The following is a 22486-nucleotide window of genomic DNA, read 5'->3' as shown; positions in this document are numbered from 1 at the left end:
AACTACAGTCTTGATTGTTTCCCCATATTTGTTACATAGCCCAGTTAATTGGCAACATGAAAACTCTCGTGTAAAATAGTACAGAAACATTACACACAGCTTTCTGAAATTTCAAAATATACATTATAAAAGTCTAGGATAGTAACATAAGTAGTATCTCATCCAGAAAACCTGCTTTTCTCCCACTAATCCATATCCCTAGGCAGGTCCAGCTTTAAGGCAAGGCAAGCAAAGCAGTTGCCTTGGGCCCCGTGCCTTCATGGCCTTGCGCTGCCCAGTGCCTGCCCCCCGCCCGCCCAGCTGCTTGCTCACTGCCCTGGCTGGGAGCCACTCAGCTGCGCGGTGCAGGCAACCACAGCATACCGCCTTGGGCTTCGCAAATTCTTTGGCCAGGCCTGTCCCTAAGACTTCATTCCAAAACTCAGACATCCTTCTTGGCTACACAGATATAGCATTTATGCGAGTTCTCTTTTATTGGTGTGTGGTTTAGGGAAGAAGACCAGAAGGAAGATACCCCGGTTCATGTGAAAGTTTGACACCACCTTAGGGAGAAACACAGGGTGTGGGTGTAGCTAAACCTTATCTTTAAAGAAGATGGTGTAGGGGGTTCTGTCATTATTGCCCTGAGTTTGGATACCCTTCTAACCAAGGTGATTGCCACCAGAAAGGCCACCTTCCAGGAGAGGTTGAGTAAAAAACATGTTATTGTGGGCTCAAGTTAAAGGCCACATGAGGGTACAACCTGTCTAGTCCTTTGAGGATGCAGTTTACTAAAGAGTTATCAAAGAAAGATCTTCTTGGGGCCCTGGGTGAAAGGGGGAAATGGCCATGAGGTGACCTCTGACTGAGGACGTGGTCACCTCTGTTATTTCAAATTAAGCAAATAGTTGAAGATAGTGGAGATTTAAGTCTGCAGCAGATAGAAAAGCATTTCCACTTGGCCTGATAAGTAGCTTGGGTAGAAGGCTTCCTACTTTGTAGTAGAACCTCTTGAACCAATTCAGTACATTGGTACTCAGTCCAGGTAAACCAAGGAGCTTCCAAGCCATCAGCTGGAGGGATTCCAGACTGTACACCTGTGAGAGCCATGACTTCAGGGGATGTAGCTGTAGCCTGGTATACTGCACTACATATGTTCATGCAGCCATGTGCTCCAGAAGTCTCATGTAGTTCCTGGTTCTCATAGTGGGAAATAGCCAAAGACACTCAACTATATCCTTTAGGGCCTGCAAGCAGGGCTTCAGGGGGAACACTCTAGCCTGCAACACATCTAGAAGGGCCCCTATAAACTCGATTCTCTGTGTGGATGCTAGAGTACATTTGACCTTATTTAACATGAGGCACAGATTGAGGAATGTGGTTCAAGTGAAAGCTACATATTCTGTTCCTGCAACCTGGCCTTGATGAGCCAGTGGTCCAGGTATAGGAACACCTAAACCTGACATTTCCAGAAGAAGGTAGCTACAACCATCATATACTTCAAAAGTATATGAGGGGCTGTTCAGAGTCTGAAGGGGAGCATCACAAACTGCTAATGGTAGGGACTGACCAGGAACCTGAGAAAATGCCTGTGAGCTGGAAAGATCGAGACATGAAAGAATGCATCCTTTAAAATTGAGGGTGGCGTACCAGTCCTCTGGTCCTAGGAAGGGGATAATGGAGGCCAAGTTTACCATGCAGAATCTCACTTTCTTTATAAATGCATTGAGGGCACATAGATCTGGAATGGGTCAGAGCCTGACTTTGGGGATTAGGAAATATTGGGAGTAGAACCACTTGCCCCTGAACTCTGAAAGAACCTCCTCAATAACCCCCAGGGCAAGTAACAACTGCTGGAGGAGCTTCTTGTGAGAAGGGTCCCTGAAGAGGGATGGGGAAAGCAGTTGGGAGGGAACAGAACTAGCTGGAGTATCTCACCTCCACCATGTGAAGAACCCAGCAGTCTGATGTGATCTTGGCCCAACAACAGAAGAAATGGGATAAACAGTTCACAAAGGAGAACTGAGATGTGGACTGGTGTTCCATCCTCAAGCACACATTCAAAAGCCAGAGTTTAGGCCCGGACTGGAAGAGAATCTAGGGTATGTCTATACTACAAAGTTAGTTCGAACTAACGGACGTTAGTTCGAACTAACTTTAATAGGTGCTACACTAGCGCTCCGCTAGTTCGAATTTGAATCGAACTAGCGGAGCGCTTAGTTCGAACTAGGTAAACCTCATTTTACGAGGACTAACGCCTAGTTCGAACTAGCTAGTTCGAACTAAGGGCTGTGTAGCCCTTTAGTTCGAACTAGTGGGAGGCTAGCCCTCCCCAGGTTTCCCTGGTGGCCATCTGGCCAACACCAGGGAAACTCTATGCCCCCTCCCCGGCCCCGGACCCCTTAAAGGGGCACGGGCTGGCTACGGTGCCCGTGCCAGGTGCAAGCCTGCCAGCACCCAGCTAGCAGACCCTGCACCTGGCACGGCACAGAGCCACCCACCCGATGCCCCCCAGCCCACCCCCTCTTCCCGGGACCAGGCTGGCGGCTCCCGGGAGCTTGCCCTGGACCGCAAGAGGCGGGCACCTTCCTGGGCTAGTGCGGACATCGTGGACCTCGTCCACGATCTCCGCACTAGGCACAGGAAAGTGGCCGTCTAGGGCAGGAGAGCTGCCAGCCTGGCCACCCAGGACCAGGTGTGCATGAAAATCAAGGGGGTCCACTGAGACCCCCGACACTGAGCCCTGAGCTTACAATGGCCGTACTGGGTCAGACCAAAGGTCCATCTAGCCCAGTAGCCTGTCTGCCGACAGCGGCCAACCCTAGGGACCCTGGAGGGGATGGACCGAAGACAATGACCAAGCCATTTGTCTCGTGCCATCCCTCTCCAGCCTTCCACAAACTTTGGGCAGGGACACCACTCCTACCCTCTGGCTAATAGGACTCCATGGACCCAACCTCCATCACTTTATCTCACTTCCCTTTAAACTCTGTTCTAGTTGTAGCCTTCACAGCCTCCTGCAGCAAGGAGTTCCACAGGTTAACTATTTGCTTTGTGAAGAACAACAACTTTCTCTTACTAGTTTGAAGCCTGCTACCCATTCCTTTCCTTTGGTGTCCTCTAGTCCTTCTTTATGGGAACTCAGGAAGAACTTTTCTGAATGCACCCTCTCCACCCCACCCCTGCTTTTAGAGACCTCTATCCTGTCCCCCCTCCGTCTCCTCTTTTCTAAGATGAACAGTCCCAGTCTCTGTAGCCTTTCTTCATCTGGGACCTGTTCCCAACCCCTGATCATGTTAGTTGCCCTCCCCTCTCCCAGCCTTTCTCTTCCCCTCTCCCACCTCCTTTTCCCAGTCTCCCCCAGTTTTTTTCAATAAAGACAGAGTCAATGTTGGAAGAAACGTTATCTTTATTTTGTACATCAATAAGAAGGGGGGCTAGGGAAGGGTAAGTGGAAGGAGGTGAGGGAGGAATGGGGTACGAGCCCCCGATGGGGAGGACTGGGCTGGCTCTGCGGGCTTCTGGGGGTGGAAGCTCTCCTGCAGCCCCCCAATTACTCCCTCTCCCCAGATGGCAGCCTGCGGCAAGTGCAGCCGGGCTGATGGCCGAGTGGTGTGATGTGCCCAGTGTGGGCACTCAGGGCACTCCAAGCCAGAACTTCTTTGCAAGCGGGGCACCCCTTAGAACTGTGTGTCCGGGGTGGGGGTCGGGACCCTTTAAGCGCAGCCCTCGGCTAGCCTGAGACAGCATCTCCATGCTCTAAGTCCTCCTTTTATGCCCTGCCGGCACTGCTTCCGGCCATCCTTAAGCCCTGTTCAGAGTCCACTCAATGTGGACTTACTAGTTCGAACTAGCAAAACGCTAGTTCGAACTAGTTTTTAGTTCTAGATGCGTTAGTTCGAACTAGCTTAGTTCGAATTAACTAATTCGAACTAAGTTAGTTCGAACTAGCGCTGTAGTGTAGACGTACCCCTAGAGTGCCTCCATCTGCTGACATTGTTGTTCCTTCTCTCTTGCCTACTAAAGTCTTGGTATGAGCTTCCAGGGTAAGGACACGACGGGGGTTGGGACTTGACGGGTCTCCTTTGATGAGAGGGGGTATGGATCTAGGGACTTGAGAGTCTCTCTGGAGTCTCTGAAACTATAGAGCCTCATGTCTATTTGCTCCGCAAACAGGGCAACACAGTCAAAGGGAAGGACCTGGATGGTGTTCTGGACCTCTGCCAGAAAACCCCCAAAATGCAACCTGGAACTCCTATGCATAGTCATGGTAGTTGCCATCATAGGGGTTGCAGAGTCCACTGAGTCCAGAGCAGCCTGGAGAGATAAGCAAACAATTACCTTGCCCCACCCTGTGGATTGCAGAGAACTCCGCATGGGCATCAGAGGGGAGCAACTCTTGGAACTTGGCTAAGGATGTCCAGGAATTGTAATACTATCAATGAAGAGCCCAGTAACTGTGAGGCCACGGCTGGTACCAGTGCAGTGCTGCAGCAGACAATGCCATACATAGAGCCAGAGCTTCTACTGAAGTCTCTGAGAAATGTAGAACCAGGGATCTGGAGGACAGGCCTGGCTGGGTCAGCTCTATCAGGTCGCTTACTGCCTCAGAGTTGTCCAGCATAGAAGGGAGGCCTAAGTATTCAGTTCCCATGTCCCCTGGTCCCAGAAACTCTATCCGCACCAGACTCAACAACTCCTCAGGAATGGCCAGAGTCAATGGTTGCAAAACAGGTGCAGCAGGCTTGGGGTGACCTAAGTGAGAATGCACCGCACTGACATGCCGAGTCAGAGAGCAGCTGCTTTCCTCTCTATTCTTCTTGTGTGCCACTGGTGATTTGGAACGGTGCAGTACACTTGCACTTGGCCTCGGTGCCGGGGATTAGCGGTGTTCTCTGGCATCATCCGTCTTCAATGTCAAAGAGTCCCACACTGATGCTGTTGCACTGCACACAGAGGCTGCTGGGGCTGCCTCTAGTGCTGGTTGTAGATGAAGTGCTGCCTCGATTAGGAGTTTCAGGTGAGAGTCCCTCCTTCATCCAGGACTTAAAGCTCCTACAGATTTTACAACTGTCCATTTGGTGACCTCTCCCAAGCACTTATGGCAGGAGTCACGAGGCACACCATGTGGCACTGGCTTCAAGCATTTGTCTCAGGGCTTAAAGCCCTGGGAATGAGGTATGCTCTGGTCTGGAGAAATGGGAATGGGAGGGAAGAACCCCTACTACAGCAACACTAAGTAGGAGAACTATATACAAGTTTAAATTAAATGAAATGAACACTTTGGGTATGGCTACACTACAGCGCTAATTAGAACTAAGCTAATTCGAACTAACGCGTCTAGAACTAAAAACTAGTTCGAATTAGCGTTTTGCTAATTCGAACTAGCATGTCCACATTAAGTGGACCCTGAACCAGGCTTAAGGATGGCCGGAAGCAGTGCCGGCAGGGCATCAGAGGAGGACTTAGAGCGTGGAGATGCTGTCTCAGGCTAGCCGAGGGCTGCGCTTAAAGGGACCCGACCCCCAGCCCGGACAGACAATTCTCAGGGGTGCCCCGCTTGCAAAGCAGTCCTGGCTTGGAGTGCCTGGAGTGCCCACACTGGGCACATCACAGCACTCGGCCATCAGCCCGGCTGCACTTGCCGCAGGCTGCCATCTGGGGAGAGGAGGCAATTGGGGGGCTGCAGGAGAGCTTCCACCCCCAGAAGCCCGCAGAGCCAGCCCAGTCCTCCCCATCGGGGGCTCGTACCCCATTCCTCCTTCACCTCCTTCCACTTACCCTTCCCTAGCCCCCCTTCCTGATGTACAAAATAAAGGACAATTGTGGTCAAAAATGGAATCTGTCTTTATTGAACAAAACTGGGGGACACTGGGAAAAGGAGGTGGGAGAGGGGAAGAGAGAGGGTGGGAGAGGGGAGGGCAACTACAATGATCAGGGGTTGGGAACAGGTCCCATATGAAGAGAGGCTAAAGAGACTGGGACTTTTCATCTTAGAAAAGAGGAGACGGAAGGGGGACAGGATAGAGGTCTCTAAAAGCAGGAGTTGAGTGGAGAGGGTGCATCAAGAAAAGTTCTTCATTAGTTCCCATAAAGAAGGACTAGAGGACACCAAAGGAAAGGAATGGGTAGCAGGCTTCAAACTAGTAACAGAAAGTTCTTCTTCACAAAGCAAAGAGTCAACCTGTGGAACTCCTTGCTGCAGGAGGCTGTGAAGGCTAGAACTGGAACAGAGTTTAAAGGGACGTGAGATCAAGTCATGGAGGTGGAGTCCATGGAGTGCTATTAGCCAGGGGGTAGGAGTGGTGTGCCTGCCCAAGGTTTGTGGAAGGCTGGAGAGGGATGGCACAAGACAAATGGCTTGGTCACTGTCTTCGGTCCATCCCCTCCAAGGTCCCTAGGGTTGGGCGCTGTCGGCAGACATGCTACTGGGCTAGATGGACCTTTGGTCTGACCCAGGAAGGCCATTATAAGCTCAGGGCTCAGGGTCGGGGGGTCTCAGTGGACCCCCTTGATTTTCATGCACACCTGCTCCTGGGTGGCCAGGCTGGCAGCTCTCCTGCCCTAGACGGCCACTTTCCTGTGCCTAATGTGGAGATCGTGGACGAAGTCCACGATGTCCACACTAGCCCAGGCGGGTGCCCGCCTCTTGCGGTCCCAGGCAAGTTCCCGGGAGCCGCCAGCCTGGTCCCGGGAAGAGGGGGAGGACTGGGGGGCATCGGGTGGCTGGCTCGAGCTGTGCCAGGTGCAGGGTCTGCTGGCTGGGTGCTGGCAGGCTTGCACCTGGCACGGGCACCGTAGCCAACCCGTGCCCCTTTAAGGGGCCCGGGGCCGAGAGGGGGGCAATAGAGTTTCCCTGGTGTTGGCCAGAGTGGCCACCAGGGAAACCTGGGGAGGGCTAGCCTCCCGCTAGTTCGAATTAAGGGGCTACACACCCCTTAATTCGAACTAGCTAGTTCGAACTAGGCTTAATCCTCATAAAATGAGGATTACCTAGTTCGAACTAAGCGCTCCGCTAGCGGAGCGCTAGTGTAGCACCTATGAAAGTTAGTTCGAACTAACATCCGTTAGTTCGAACTAACTTTGTAGTGTAGACATACCCTAGGAAAGATGCGAAACATGAAGACTAAGATGCTCAATCAACCAGGACAGGCATTAAGAAGGAACTGAGGGGGCAGAAGGTTGTCAGGGATATAAATGTGCCACCATCGAGGCACCACGCTATGGAGCTCCTCAGCTTACCCAATGGGTACTCCTAGAGGGAAAAACTTCTGACAATCATGCATGCAACACAAACACCTCTAAATGGAATGGACATAAACAATCACTCGAGAAGAACATATAATTTACAGATGAATTTTGTTTCCACTGTTTTCTACTTCCCTTTAAAGATCAAATCCCAGCATGAACCAAAGAATATAATAAATAACTGAGAAAAGTTGTTAGGCAATTTAGAATGTCAATCACAAATGCCAATCTCTACGACCATTTGTAACCTCACTACAAGAATATGTATTTAGTTTAATTGTGTTTGATTGTTAGAAAAGGAACACTTGAAAGGAGCCATGCTGTGAGGTTTGCAAATGCTAATGTCACAGTTTTCATCTTTTCAGTTATTGGGGAAAATACATTGTAAACATCTTTTCTAAATAAATATATTTTTTGCATCACACTGCTTTAATGTTGTGTGTTGAAACAAGTTCAGCTATATAAAAATGATAATCTACTGCTATATATCTTGTATTTGTTGAGAGGAAGAGGCAGAATGACTACTCAAACTAAGAAGTACACGAAAAGACTATTAATGTACATACTGGAATGTCTTGTTGATATTACTGTATGTTTAATTCTACAGTTAAACTTTTAAAAAAAAAATATAGTTCTAAGGAGGGAAGGAATTGCCAAACAGCTTTCTATCATGGACATTTACTCTTAGTAAATATATATATGAAAAAATGTAATAGGAAAGGAAATAAATTCTTATCTATTAGTTTTATCTTTAAATCTCCCTGTCTCTCAAGTTCTCATACAGACATAATTTCATTTTCAGCAGCCATTTGTGGTCTAAAAGCCAGTCTCAATTCACTTCCTTTGATATACAATTAATTTGGAATATTGAAGTGTGATCAGGTTGGATCCTGATCCTGAAGCCCACTATGTATGTGCAAAATGGAAGCTTGGTACTCCGATAAGAGGGAGCAATTATAAATTGTCAACTTTTTTCCATGATCCCCCTCACTCTTTTTACCTTCTACCAATTGCCTTACTATCTCCACCCATCTCCTCATTCACTGATGAGCTTAATTATCTCTGTTTTCTTTTCTCCTATTAACGTTTACCTTCTCGTGCCCATTTTATATGATGGGAGAGGTTTGTTTCTTTGAAAATGTATTAGCCATGCATCATTAGTAGTTAACGAGATACTGTGACATTGTCAGAAATCAATCTCCTCCAAAGGCAATTAAAATGTGATCTTGGACAATCAGTGACCACAAAATATCCAGTTTGCATTAGTACTTAGCAGCAACCAAAAGCTTTATAACATCTTCTATAACAAACCACCATGTTGTGATATTACAAAAGTTTTCCACATATGATATCATGGTGTCACAGTGTCAGTGGTTTCAATGTTACAACATATGTGAAATTTTGTATTCACACTGCTTCATCCCCAGTGGCTTTCACAGAGACCTCCTGTATATGTGAGGACAGAAAAGTCATTTCAGCAAAAAATAGAGATCTTCAGCTATTTTTTGCCCTGAGTAAAAACTAACTCTAATGAAAATTAGTACCAGATCAGAACCTAAGGTTTAATCAAGTTTACTTGTTGGAATTACTTAATGAAGCTCTCAGATGGAACCACCTACCCAATCACAACTGGTCCCATGAGCTGGGTCCCTAATTTCTTTATCACAAGTTCTACAATAAGTTCTGCTGTTGGCTGAGTAGGCATGCCACCTAGTTTTAAAAGATCATCTAGGCATAGGAATGTTTTCTCCTCTGCTTAACCCAACACCATACATATTGCAGTGACTGACACTTCACTGAATTAAGTCAATCATTATTTCATTTATTTTTAGGATAAATAAACAACATAGAATCCAGAGGAGCCCTTTGACCTGCTGCCCTAGCTTGCTTACTCAGATAGAGTAAGTGTATGTTTGCATGCCAAAATATAGGACTGTCTTATAAGAACCACTTCTCAAATACATATATCGACACAGCTATATACACATAGGCTACGTCAAGACTACAAGCCTCTTTCGAAAGAGAGCATCTAGACTACAAGCAGATGTTTTGAAAAACTGAGGTGCTTTTTCGAAAGAGAGTCTAGATTCTCTCTTTCAAAAAAGCACAGTTTGCATTCAATAGCGCCTTTTTTTGAAAGAGTATTTTCGAAAAAAGGCGTTATTCCTCATAGAATGAGGTTTACCACGATCGAAAAAACTTCTGTGTTCTTTCAATTTACTTTCGAAAGAATGCAGCTGCAGTCTAGATGCAGGTGAAGTTTTTTCGAAAAAAGGCTACTTTTTTCGAAAAAACCCTATAGTCTAGACCAGGGGTGTCCAAACTTTTTTCAAAGAGGGCCAGATTTGATGAAGTGAACATGCCTGAGGGCCGACCATTTTGCCTGACATTCTTTGAACCATTAAAATTAAATGCAAATTAACTATTTTATGCAAAGTTTATTGCAAATGGCATACTTTTCATTTCGTCACATGGATGACAAATCTAAACAGGTGTTAAATCACTCTGCCTTTCATATCTGAAGGCCTGATGAAAAAAAAATCCAGGAAGCTGAAATATATGTCAGGAACATTGTAAAGTACATTACATATTATTGGTAATAAAGGTTGTCTGTCAACTTTTAAATTCAAAAAATATGAACAGGAACATAACACCAAGTATATATGTTGTGTCCAAATATATTTATAACTGATTTAGACCAATGACATTAACTGAGATTTTACAATGTATTCATCTCAATACATATGGATTCGTTGGGGGCCATAAAAGATAGATATTGCCAAATTACCTGGGGGGGCCGTATTAAACCGGAACACGGGCCGCAATTGGCCCGCGGGACAGACTTTGGACATGCCTGGTCTAGACATACTCATATAGAGAAAATGTAGATATATCTGAGTCTAATGTTACTAGTGAATTTGGATGCTTAATGTGAGACACTTTAAAAAGGTATCATTTTCAGAGGGAGGTGTTCAACAATTTCTCAAAGTCAGGCTTCTTTAATGTGTCTCAAAAATGGAAGCATCTAAATTTATTAGTCACTTTTGAAAATTTAAAACTTGAGAATATATGCTATGCAATCATATAAATTGTAACAAACTACTGGCATTTTTCTTTTCCTGTAATTTATCTGCATCTCAACTCCATACATTTCTGAAGTGGCCCTGGGCCACCTTGAAAGGTGTGGGGCCTTGGGCAGAAGGGGTAGGGCCAGGAAACTTCTTGTGCTCACCTGCCCACAGACTGGCCTGCAGGTGGGGGAGTGCATGAGGCCTTTGCCCCTGGCATCCAGTGCCTAGAGAATCACCAGCTGTTTTAAAACAGCTGGCAGTTCCCTCTAGTCATCACAGTAGGAGGAGGCTTTGCATGCTTTCCCTGCCCTGAGGCCAATCAATGCAAAGTCCTTCACCCTCTGTTCCTGCCCTGCCAGAGGCACACGGTGGTTAGAGGGAACTAATGGCTGTTTTAAAACAGCCTGCTGTTCCCTCTGGTGCTGCGTGCCCCTGGTGGGGAAGGAGACTTCGCATGCTCCTCTGTCTCCAGGTCTTGACTGGTCTGGTGCGGGGGAATGGCAGGACAGCCTCATGTCGGATCTACGAACTTGGCAGGCCAGATCCGGCCCACGGGGTCAGTCTTGTCTCCCTGATGTAGAACCACTATAAAAAGGTGTTTATAAAGCAATTATATTCTGGTCCCTAAAGACTAGAAGTACCAGTGATATATAACTTATCTGCTTGAATGTCTGGTTTATTTTGTATTATACTAATTAAGTTACGGCCTAATTTTCAGTACAGGCAGTCCCCGACTTACGCGGATCCGACTTACGTCAGATCCACACTTACGAACGGGGCTCTCTCGCCCCGGAGCTCACAGGCACTGGCAAAGCCTCAGAAGCGCGGGGACCCCGCCGCGGCTGCGGGTTTGCTCCCGGTGCCCCTGGTCTGCTGGGGACCGTCTCCAGCAAACCAGGGGCACCGGGAGCAAAGCGGTCGGGCGCCAGAGCAAAGCCTCAGAGGCGAGGCACCCCACCCCCCCGCTGCCGCTTTGCTCCCTGTGTCCCTGGTCTGCTGAGGGGGGCGCAGCTAGTGTACCCCCCCCCCAGCAGACCAGGCTTCTGTTGTGGACCCTGGGGCAGAGCAGCTGGGGTGCTGCCAGTTGGTCCCGCAGCGCCGCTCTGGGCACTACTGGACCAACCCGACAGCACCCCAACTGCTCTGCCCCAGGCGTCCTAATTCAGCCGCTGCTGGTCAGTTTCAGCAGCAGCTGAATCAGGACTCCTGGGGCAGAGCAGCTGGGGTGCTGCTGGGTTGGTCCAGTAGCGCCGAGGAGCAGTGCTACTGGAGCAACCCAGCAGCACCCCAGCTGCTCTGCCCCAGACGTCCCCAAATCAGCCGTTGCTGAAACTGACCAGCGCTAACTACAGGAAGCCCGAGGCACAGTTGCTCTGCCCCAGGCTTCCTGGAATCAGCTGCTAATCAGTTTCAGCAGCAGCTGACTTGGGGTTCTTAAGTTGAATCTGTATGTAAGTCAGAACTGGCGGTCAGTTTCAGCAGCGGCTGAATCTGGACGCCAGTTCCGACTTACATACAGATTCAACTTAAGAACAAACCTACAGTCCCTATCTTGTACGTAACCCGGGGACTGCCTGTAAGTCCATCAAACTAAAAATAAATAGGCAGTTTTAACTCAGACTTTTTTATTTACTTTTGACAGATTTTCATAACAAATAATCCTATATGATAGTTATTTCATTTCTTTATATTAAGTGTTCTAATAACTTTTTAAAAAGAAAAAAATGGATGTACTCTGATTGTATTTAGGACTCCATACGACATGGATTTCATTTATATCTAACTAAAAGACTTATCCAGCATTGCCTGGGTCCGTCAGGTCAAGGGGCTGGCAGCATGGGGGGTTGTCAAGGTTGTTCCCCACTCTGGCACTTCGAGTGCTCAAGGTGAGGGCCCACAAGAGACCTCAAAAGAGGAAGTTACTCACTTCGTGCAGTAACGATGATTCTTCGAGGTGTGTCCTCGTGGGTGCTCCACGTCTGGTGTCGGGCTGGTCCCGGCGCCGCAAATCGGAGCTTGCCAGAGCTGTGTGTGAGTGGCCGGACCACGCGTGTGCGAGCCAGTTTCGCGCCTTTCATCTGCCGCGCGCAGTCCGGTGCCCGCCAGTTCGTTTCACCGCCTATCTGAAAGACAGAAAGACAAGATTCCAAAGCAGGGAGGAGGGCGGGTCATGGAGCACCCACGGGGACATACCTTGAAGAACCATCGTTACTGCACAAAGTGAGTAACTTCCTCTTCTTCTTCGGGTAGTCCCCGTGGGTGCTCCACGTCTGGTGACTCCAAAGCAGTAATCTCAGTTAGACGTGGTCATCGGAATCGGGATTCTGAACACTAGGCAGCACTGCCAAGGCTACCGCTGAGTCAGAGGAGAAGTGCTGAACAATTGCATAATGCCTTGCAAAGGTGGAAGTAGAAGACCAAGTCGCCGCTCGGCAGATGTCCCGCAGAGGGACTCCTTTCATGAAAGCTGTCAATGCAGCAACTGCTCGTGTCGAGTGAGCCCTAGGTTGTGACATGAGCGGCTTCTTACAAATAGTATAGCAAGTCGTAATACAAGAGACAACCAGTTTAGAAATACACTGAGCTGATAGAGACTCGCCCTTAGAAGGCCCTGAAGTCAAAACAAAGAGTCGATCCGTCTTACGCAGAGTACGGGTTCTATCTATATAGAATGCCAAGGCTCTACAAACATCAAGGGTATGCAGAAGAGCGTCACGCTGAGAGGTATGAGGTTTAGGATAGAAACATGGCAAAACGATTGGCTCATTTATATGAAAATCTGTGCCGACTTTAGGCAGAAAGGCTGGATGAGTCCTCAGTATCACTGATTCTGCGTTAAAGACTGTATAGGGAGGCGTTGACATCAAAGCAGCTAATTCGCTCACCCTACGTGCTGATGTTATGGCAAGAAGAAAGAGTACCTTCATTGTAAGCATCGACATGGGTACCGTGGCCAACGATTCAATCAGTGGTTGAGTTAGGACATCAAGCACCAAATCAAGACTCCATGCAGGTGGCGGAGGCCTACGCAGTGGGTTAAGGTTAGCCAGTCCTTTGAGAAATCTAGTCATCATCGGATGGGAAAAAACCGACTTGCCTTCAACGGGATAGTGAAAAGCAGCTATCGCCGTCACATGGACTTTAAGTGATGAGATGGAGAGTCCAGTCGACTGTAGGTGGAGGACATAGTCCAGTAAAACATGTAGTGGTAAAACAAGAGGGTCTAGAAGTTTAGGAGCGCACCAGCGCACGAACCTAGACCATTTGGACCGGTAAGTTTTCCTGGTGGAATCCTTCCTGCTGTGTAAGAGAACACGCTTCACCTGGTCCGAACAAAGATTCTCGGACGCGCTGAACCATGCACCATCCACGCAGTCAGGTACAGAGTATCCAGCTTCGGATGAAGAAGGGAGCCTTTCTTTTGCATGAGCAAGTCTGGTAGGTAAGGCAATCGGCGCGGTGGTCGTATGGAGAGCTGCAGAAGAGTTGAGTACCATGGCTGTCTGGGCCACGCTGGGGCTATGAGTATCACTCATGCCCTATCCATCACGATCTTCTCGAGTACTCTGGGAATGAGTACAACGGGGGGAATCCATACAAAAGCGATGTGCCCCAATGAAGGAGAAATGCATCTCCCAGAGAGTGATCACCCAGTCCTGCTCTGGAACAGTAAGCTATGCATTTCGCATTGGCACACGTGGCGAACAGATCTATCACCGGAAAGCCCCACCGATGGAAGAGAGGTAAGAGGACATCCGTGCGGATCACCCACTCGTGGTCTTGAGGGAAATGCCTGCTCAGCGCATCCGCAGTGGAATTGTTCGCACCCGGTAAGTATGATGCGACTATAAAAATGTTGTTTTGAATGCACCAGTTCCAGAGGCGGATCGCTTCTACACAAAGTGAACGGGATCGGGCACCCCCCTGTCTGTTCACATAATACATCGCCACTACATTGTCTGTGAGAATTCTCGTGACAGTGCCTCTTATGTGTAACTTGAAGTGTCTGCAGGCACGAAACACCGCTCGGAGCTCGAGAAGGTTGATATGGAGCATCATCTCAGTCGTGGACCAGCGGCCTTGAGCTGTTTTTGCGCCCATGTGGGCACCCCAGCCGATGAGAGACGCGTCTGTGGTTATCTCCACTGACGGCTGTGGTGCGTGAAAGGGGACTCCTGACAGCATGTTGTTGCGATCGGTCCACCATAAGAGGGAGTCTTTGACATGTGCCGGTAGCACCACAGTCTTGTGGATGCTGTGCCTGGTTGGATTGTATACCGTGCTTAGCCAGTGCTGTAGACACCTGAGATGTAGCCTTGCGTGGCGGACTATGATTGTAGCCGACGCCATATGACCCAGAAACTGGAGGCATATGCGTACCGGGAGCATTGGAGCTTGCAAGACTGTTTTTATCAGGTCTTGCATAAGTTGAAAACGCTTGACTGGCAGAAGAACTCTTTCTGACTGGGAGTCGAGACGTGCTCCTATGAAGTTTAGAATTTGTGTTGGTTGCAGCCGTGATTTTTGAATGTTCACAATAAGGCCGAGGGAGTTGAACAAATCCCGAGTTGTGACCACCATGTGATGTGCCTCTGACTGGGTGTGTCCCTTGATGAGGCAGTCGTCGAGGTAGGGGGAAATGGAGACTCCTGTTCTGCGTAGATGGGCAGCCACTACCACCAGCGTATTGGACAACACCCTTGGGCCTGAGATGAGGCCGAAAGGCAGTACCCTGTACTGGAAATGGTCATCGCCCACTACGAATCTCAGAAAATGTCTGTGCACTATGTGTATTGTCACATGGAAGTATGCGTCCTGCAAATCTAGGACTGCGAACCAGTCTCCTTTGTTTAGTGCTGGCTTGATCTTGGCCAGCGTGGTCATTTTGAAGTGCTGCTTTCGGATGAAACGATTTAGACCTCCCAGGTCGAGGATGGGTCTTCACCCCTCGGATTTCTTGGGAACTAGGAAATACCTGGAGTAAAACCCTTTCCCCCGGAATTCGGCGGGTACTCGCTCTATGGCTCCGATCTCGAGCAGATGAAAAACTTCTTCTCGAAGAGCGGCCCCGTGAGATGGGTCCCTGAGAAGGGAGGGGGTGGGAGGGGTAGTAGTTGGGACTGAGGCAAATGGGATTGTAAGGCCTGATGATATGACCTCTAGGACCCGTCGGTCCGAGGTAATGCTGGCCTATTGATGAAGAAATGGCCTCGGGCAGTGGTGGACTAAGGCTTTAGTGTGCTGACCAGTGGAGATGTGTTCGAGTCCCCCGCACAGGAGTCAAACCTGCTGCTTCTGAGGAGGCCGAGCTGAAGCGTGGTTCTGCTGCTGACGTTTGCGCTGAGGGCGCTGTCTAAATTTCGGTTGGTCAGATCCATGCTGCTGTTGCTGCTTATAGGAGAAGTAATCATATCTCCTTTGAAAGGGGTAGTATCGCCTGCATTTGAAAGGTGGCGTATACATCCCAAGAGACCGAAGGGTAGTACGAGAGTCCTTGCCCGAATGGAGAACCTCATCGGTGGTGGAGGCAAACAGATTTTGATGATCAAAGGGTAAATCTTCCACTTTGGTCTGCAACTCCTTAGGGGCTCCCGCCAACAGTAACTCTTCGCATCGCAATACCTGTTGCCATCGCTCGAGCGGCTGTGTCGGCAACGTCTGCGGCGATCTGAAGCGATGTTCTACAGGCAGTGAACCCTTCTTGGACAACTACTTTAAGGAGAGACCTCTTATTGTCAGGGACGTGTTGCATAAGTTCCAGGAGCTTGGAGTAGTTGTCAAAGTTATGGTTTGACAAAAGAGCAGCATAATTGGCAACCCGCAGGAGCAAGGTTGAGGAGGAGTAAACTTTTCGGCCAAAATAGTCCAATTTCTTTGTATATCTATCCGGTAGGGAATTTTTAAAATGGGGCATCTTACTCTTATGGCGAACCGCATCCACTATCAGGGAATTTGGCTGTGGGTGATTGAACAGAAAATCCAAACCTTTGGATGGAACAAAATACTTCTTATCCACTTTCTTATTGGTGGGTGGTATTGATGTTGGCGTCTGCCAGACGTCCTGTGCTACCTCCATGATAGCATCATCTATCAGGAGGGCAATCTTTCGTTGTTGTTTAGGATGTAAATTCTTGAATAACTTATGCTGTTTAACCTGGGACTCAGTAAGTTGTACTTCCTGGGACACGTTTAAAGAGGTCTTGAAATTCTTTAAGATCATCGGGAGGTGACGTTTCACCCAGAGACACTGGTTCATCCCTCGAAGGCACAGATGAGCAGGCATTAGGAGACATGTCCAGGTCAGTTTCTGAGAGTTGTCCTTCCTCTAAGTCTGACATTTGTGATCGGGGTACCGAAGAACGAGAAGGTATCGTACGTCGTAGCGGGGAGTGTTTGAGAATCTCTGAATGAGCCGAGTGTGGGCTAATAGACTGACAGGAACATGGAGACCTGCGATGAGATCGAGAGTGACTGTGATGGGATGACTCAATATAGTAAGGTCCATGATGGTGGGTATTACGTTGGTCAGACCGTGCAGGTGACGAATGTCTAGAAGACCTAGTACTGCTATATCTGACATAATGGGTGCTTCGTGGTGAACGAATCGGTGAGCGAGAGCGTCTTGCAGGAGAACGAGATCTAGAACATCCGTGGTGTGAGCAGCTACACTTTCTATAATAATGGCGATGAGATGAGAGACTTCGCTGATGATATTCCCTCTGCTCTCTTGTATGACATGTAGAAGCACCAGGATGAGGAGATGGATCCCAAGAAAACCCTGGAGAGGTACGCAGGGAGATTTCCTGGGTATTTGATTTTGATGCTGGAAGCTGTCCAGAGCCTGGAGACTGAAGGGTTAAAGGCTCAGAAGGGAGAATCTGGGCAGGAGTATGCTGCTCCACTGCCAGTGCTGAGGACAGCTCCATGTGAGGACCTGAGGGCCCTGACCAAGGCGCGGAGAAGAAGCCGCCACACCAGCAGGACCCCCGAGCAGTCCCAGGAAAGGAGTCAGAAGGGTCATCTGGGGAAGCCACACCATGTAAGTGCCGTCACTGTCCCCTTACTGGGGCGGGAGTGGGGGTCTGGGTAGGGAGACCAGGAATCACACATGTGGCCCTTGCTTACCACGCATCATGCAGCAACCTGTGCTCATGCGAGCACATGCCGTGCCACTCCTGAACAGGTGGCTCCAGCTGCCTGCCACACAGGGGCCATGGCCTGATAGCAACACACATGTGTGAAGAGACCTGACATGCTCCTGACCCCGGCGCGGGACACAGCAGGACGCCCTCCCTTCACAATCCTCCTCTAACATCTCCCCCACCACCTCGGCCGCACTATACACAGCACAGGGGCCTGGGTGCGGTCTCGGGGCAGCGCCCACTCCTGGGGATAGCCAGACATTCCGACCATGGCCTCTGTGCAAGCACAGCAGCTCTCATGGTGCAGGGCACGGTCATTCTCACCTTGCAGAGCAGGGCTGGGCTTCACCCACTGTCCCCCCAGGGAGAACTGACCACTTCTCTTCTTTCTCCACAGCCGCACCAGCTTCACGTGCAAGGCACACCACCCCGCCCGGGACATCCTCCCGCACCCGAGGGCTTAGTAGGTCCACCACAACACTGCAGGGGTACCGAGACCAGCAGTTGGGGGCCCTGCGAGCCCTGCACCGCACTATGGAGCATTGGATGCAGGACAAATGGGAGTTCCAGTGGGAGCTGCTTGCCCAGGGTCGTGCCATCTGTGCCCATCTGCAGACCCTGGTGCAGAGCATGCTGCCTCGTGCTGCTCCAGCACCTGCTGCCTCCCCAGTGCCCGCTCCTTCTCCCCCTCCTGCCTCTCTCTCCTCAATGTCCTCCTCAATCTCCACACCCTCCACCTCAACCTCCAAACCCTCCTCCCCATCCCCCCGGGGACGCCAAGGCCCCCGCACCCGCCATGCTGGGAAACAGTTGGCCTGGCAAGAGCTCTGAGCTTCTCCTCCCTCTTGTTCCCCTTGCTTCCCCCTTCCAGCTCCCTCCTCCCAGTTTTCCCCCTCCCCTCTCCCACCCTCTCTTCTCCCCTCTCCTGCCTCCTTTCCCCAGTCTCCCCAGAGTTTCATCCCTCCCCCCAGTTTTGTTTAATAAAGAGGATTTATATTTTTGAAAATATGTGTGTTTTATTTGACATTAGGATGGGGGCTTAGGGAGGGGTACGTGGAAGGCAGGCAAGCAATCAGGGACACCTAATAACCGGCTGCTCTGGTATAATGGGGTCCCTTTAAGCACAGGCCTCAGATAGCTTCAGGCAACAGCCACACAAAGACACTCCTTACCTGATGCCCTAACCTTGACTTGGTTCTGGCCGGCCTTAACTCCGAATTAGTCTCCACTCAGTGTGTATGCGGTATTGTGAAATAGCAAAATGCTATTTCGAAATGCATTTTGTGTGTAGATGCGTTATTTTGAAATAACTTATTTCAAATTAACTATTTTGAAATAAGATATTTTGAAATAATGCTGTAGTGTAGACATGCCCTATCTTCCCAGGAAAATGGTTCCTTTATATGTAAGGATTTCTGAGGGCCAACCTACCCTAGCAAAAATATCTGCTACTGCCTGGCAGAAGCCCCTGGCCCTTGACAATCCATAGAGCTACTGCTTTAAGCCATTTTCTGGCAAAATCCATGAAAGTCAGTACATACTGTTTTCCTCTGGGTTTCTTTTTAGGGAAAGAACCCAGAATATCCACAGCCACATGCTGGAATGGAATCTCTATTATGGGTAGTGGCTGGAGAGGTGCCATGACCTGGTCTTTGGGCTTCCCCTCCTGCTGGCAAACATCACAAGATTGGACATAGACACATCCTTGCCCATCACCTCCCAGTGGAATGACTTCCCCAATTTGTCTTTGGTCCTGTTCACTCACCCCAGCATGGCCACTAGGGTGATCATGGACTTAGTGTAAGAGCTTTACCCTGTATTTGGTTGGAACTACCAACTGTGTTTGAGGCTGCCAGTCCTCCTTGTGACCACCAGAAGGAGTCTCTTGGTATAAAAGTCCTTTTATAGACTCACAGATGGCTGGACAGACAGATGTACATTTCTAAAATATATAGATGGATTAAATCTATTTGAACAAAGAATGTTGTATAATGTCTATGAACTAGTCCAGCAGTGGCCAACCCGTGGCTCGCGAGCCACACGCAGCTCTTGCCCCCCGAAAGTGCGGCTTGCGAAGCCATTCCTGAACCCCCTCAAATGACTCCTGCCCCCTGCCGGCTCCCCCCTGGCTTGCCTGTGCTTGCCGGGTCGGAGCTGTGGGTTTTTAAAAATGGCGCCCAAGCTGGCTGCCTTTGGCTCTCTTTGTTAAATGGGTTGGCCACCCCTGAACTAGTCATAGTCTTTTTCAACATTGCTAACTTTCCTGCATCAAGAAGGGATGTAACCCACTAAGCCACAGAAATTTCAGAGAGTCTTCAAAAATCATAGTAACATAGCTTGAAAGTGTTGCTACACTGTGTTGATAAATGCCTTTAGCCCTATGGTACTAAGATCTTAAGCCTGAGATGATTTTACATTTAGTAAACTGTGCATAAAATAAATGAATATTAATCTCAAACATGTTACAAATTTAAAAGTAAAAATTTTATATGAGGGATTAGGGAAATGGTATATATATTTAAGTATACGTATATTCAGTATATGGAGAAAATACAGTCACGTTAAAAAGCAAAAGTGGGCTGCTCCTGAGAGGAAGTCTTCACAGGAGATGCTTAGTACTTTCATATCCTACTAAAGGGCACTATGATAGTCCCGGTCTCTACGCCAGTTTCCTCATGTGCAAAATATCTGCCTCAGAGAAGTGTTAATATGCCTATAAACATTAATGATTGTGAAGTGTTTTGACATACTCAAAGGGAAGGTGTAACAGATTATGTGACAGTTCCTCACTCAGAGGTAGGGGAATCTGACCACACCCAGTCACATACATTATCTGGTCACAACGCACATCCAAGATCCCTACTTTTTGCAAGGGGGCCTTTGCCCTTTGTGGGCCTCATTAGGTCTCTGTGAGATCAAAACAAAAGTCACAAACCCCCTGCATTCAGGGAATTCATACACTTTCCTTGTGGTCCCAGCAAAAGTGAAGGTGGGAAGCACATCTATAGTTCTGCCAATGATCCAGCCCCAACATAATGGGTTTGGGGAAATTGCTCTGGCTAGGTTTCTGAAGCAAATTCAGTTGGATCAGTGTGAAGGTTTCCTACTCAAGAGTTCCCTTCACAGCATCAGGGATTGTTTCTTCTGTCTGCAGCTTAGCATGATCCTGCTCCTTGTCTCTCCCCACCCTGATGACTGCAGTTTCCTTTTTAAAAGCTTCCTCTGTATCATGAATGGGCCTCTCGGGCCTCTTCCTCATCAGTGTGGAGCCTATACACCTTGTCGCAGAATGTGTTAGAGAAATGCAAATTATTATTATGTTATCAATACGGTGACACAGCCTTTATTTTGCAAATTTCAACTCAATTGAAACAAATAGATATTTTTCAAAAGTTGGAACTATAACTCCAGTGAATCCAATACGCAGGAGCATAAATTGCAGCAGAGAATATGTAAGTGGGAAATTAGAACGAGTAACATGGATGCTGAACAGTAAATAGCTAAAGATGAAAAAGAAAGAACAATTTAATTATACCTGAAGCATGAATCCTGTGAAAGTTAGTGTGCCATCTAAATCATCTGGCACTTAAGATATCTTCCTTAATTGCTATTTGCTGAAAAACTAAATAATTTCATCAGATTATCCTCACAGAGGATACTGGGGAGATCCCTTCCCTCAAATAGGTCCTTCCTGGTAATAAAGGTGAATTACTAACACAGTTTGAGGCATCAAAAGAAGAGGTGCTAGAACAAACAGACAACTGAAACAGAAATAAGCCACTAGGCCCAGGTGGCATACATCCAAGAGTTTGGAAGAAACCTAAAGAAGAGCAGCTGAGATGCTAGTAAAAATACACAACATCTCATTAAAAACAGAGGCTTGGTGGGTAACAAATGTTTCACCTATATTTCAAAAGGCTCTATGAGTGATCCCAAGAACTACAGGTCAGTAAGACTTACATCTGCACCTGGTAAATACGTTGAAATTATAATTAAAAATACATACGCCCTCCCCTTCCCCCAAAAAACATATATGATTCTGTCTAATCAGAACTATTTCTGTAGAGGAAAACGATGTCTCACTAACTTGTTAGAACTCTGAATAGATCAGTAAAATAGTGGATAAAGGAGAGGTGGCTGACAGAATTTACTAGACTTTCAAAAGATCATTGTCAAGGTTCTTCACAAGAAGTTACTAAAGGAACTAAGGAGTCATTGGATGAGAGGCAAAGTACTATTATGGAGCAAAACCAGGCTAAAACACAGTAAACAGTAGGAATTCATTGGTACTTTTTATCATGGCAAAAGGGTTAGCAGCAGAATTGGTCAATACCTAAGACCAGTATTGTTTAATATATTTGTTAGTGATCTGAAAAGGAGGTGAGAAGTATGGCAGCACCAGTCAGAGATGGCAAAGTTATTTAGGATAGTCAAATCCACAGAAGATTATGAGGAACTTCAGAAGAACCTAACCAAATTAGATTAATGGGCAACAGATCTGTAGTAGATGAAATTTAATGCCGATGAATGCAAAATAAAGAAATTGGAAGGAAAAAGCTGAACTATTCATACACCTTACAAAGTTCTACATTAATCACAACAACTCAGGAAAGAGAGCTAAGAATTACTGTACACAGCTCAATGAAGACCTCTACTCAGTGTGCCCCTGCTGTCAAAAAAGCAAACAAGATGTTAGGATGAATAAGAAAAGGGAAGGAGAAAATATAAAAAATAATACAGTTCTGTTATATAAATCAATAGTAATCTCATCTGAAGTAATGTGTAGTTGATTGGTCACCATATCTTAAAAAGGTATTACAGAATTAGAGAAGGTTCATACCAGGGGACAAGAATGATGTGGGCAATGGAAAAAACACATATGCAACTGAAAAGTCTGGGACTATGAGAACCTGCCAGGAAGAAGAACAGGAGAATCCAGGAGCACTCATTCTGGCAAGCAGTGTCTGCCACTGACACATATCTATCCCCAACCGCTCACCCTCTTGAATGGACAGGGATAGAAATTCTCTCTCTGTGGGATGCTGC

The 22486-nt window shown here is 47.8% G+C and overlaps 1 protein-coding gene and 1 long non-coding RNA gene across 5 annotated transcripts in view; one reads left to right on the top strand and one right to left on the bottom strand.

The window, feature by feature from the left end:
- Positions 1–22486, bottom strand: part of PACRG (parkin coregulated) — a 485180-nt gene that overhangs the window by 302859 nt on the left and 159835 nt on the right. The gene's annotated exons all lie outside the window — the stretch shown is intronic.
- Positions 1–22486, top strand: part of LOC106731451 (uncharacterized) — a 125166-nt gene that overhangs the window by 94595 nt on the left and 8085 nt on the right. The gene's annotated exons all lie outside the window — the stretch shown is intronic.

This window comes from Pelodiscus sinensis, chromosome 3 (genome assembly GCF_052426305.1).
Source record: "Pelodiscus sinensis isolate ZL-2025 chromosome 3, ASM5242630v1, whole genome shotgun sequence".
NCBI classification, from domain to species: Eukaryota; Metazoa; Chordata; order Testudines; family Trionychidae; genus Pelodiscus; species Pelodiscus sinensis.
This window is presented reverse-complemented; position numbering and strand designations above follow the sequence as displayed.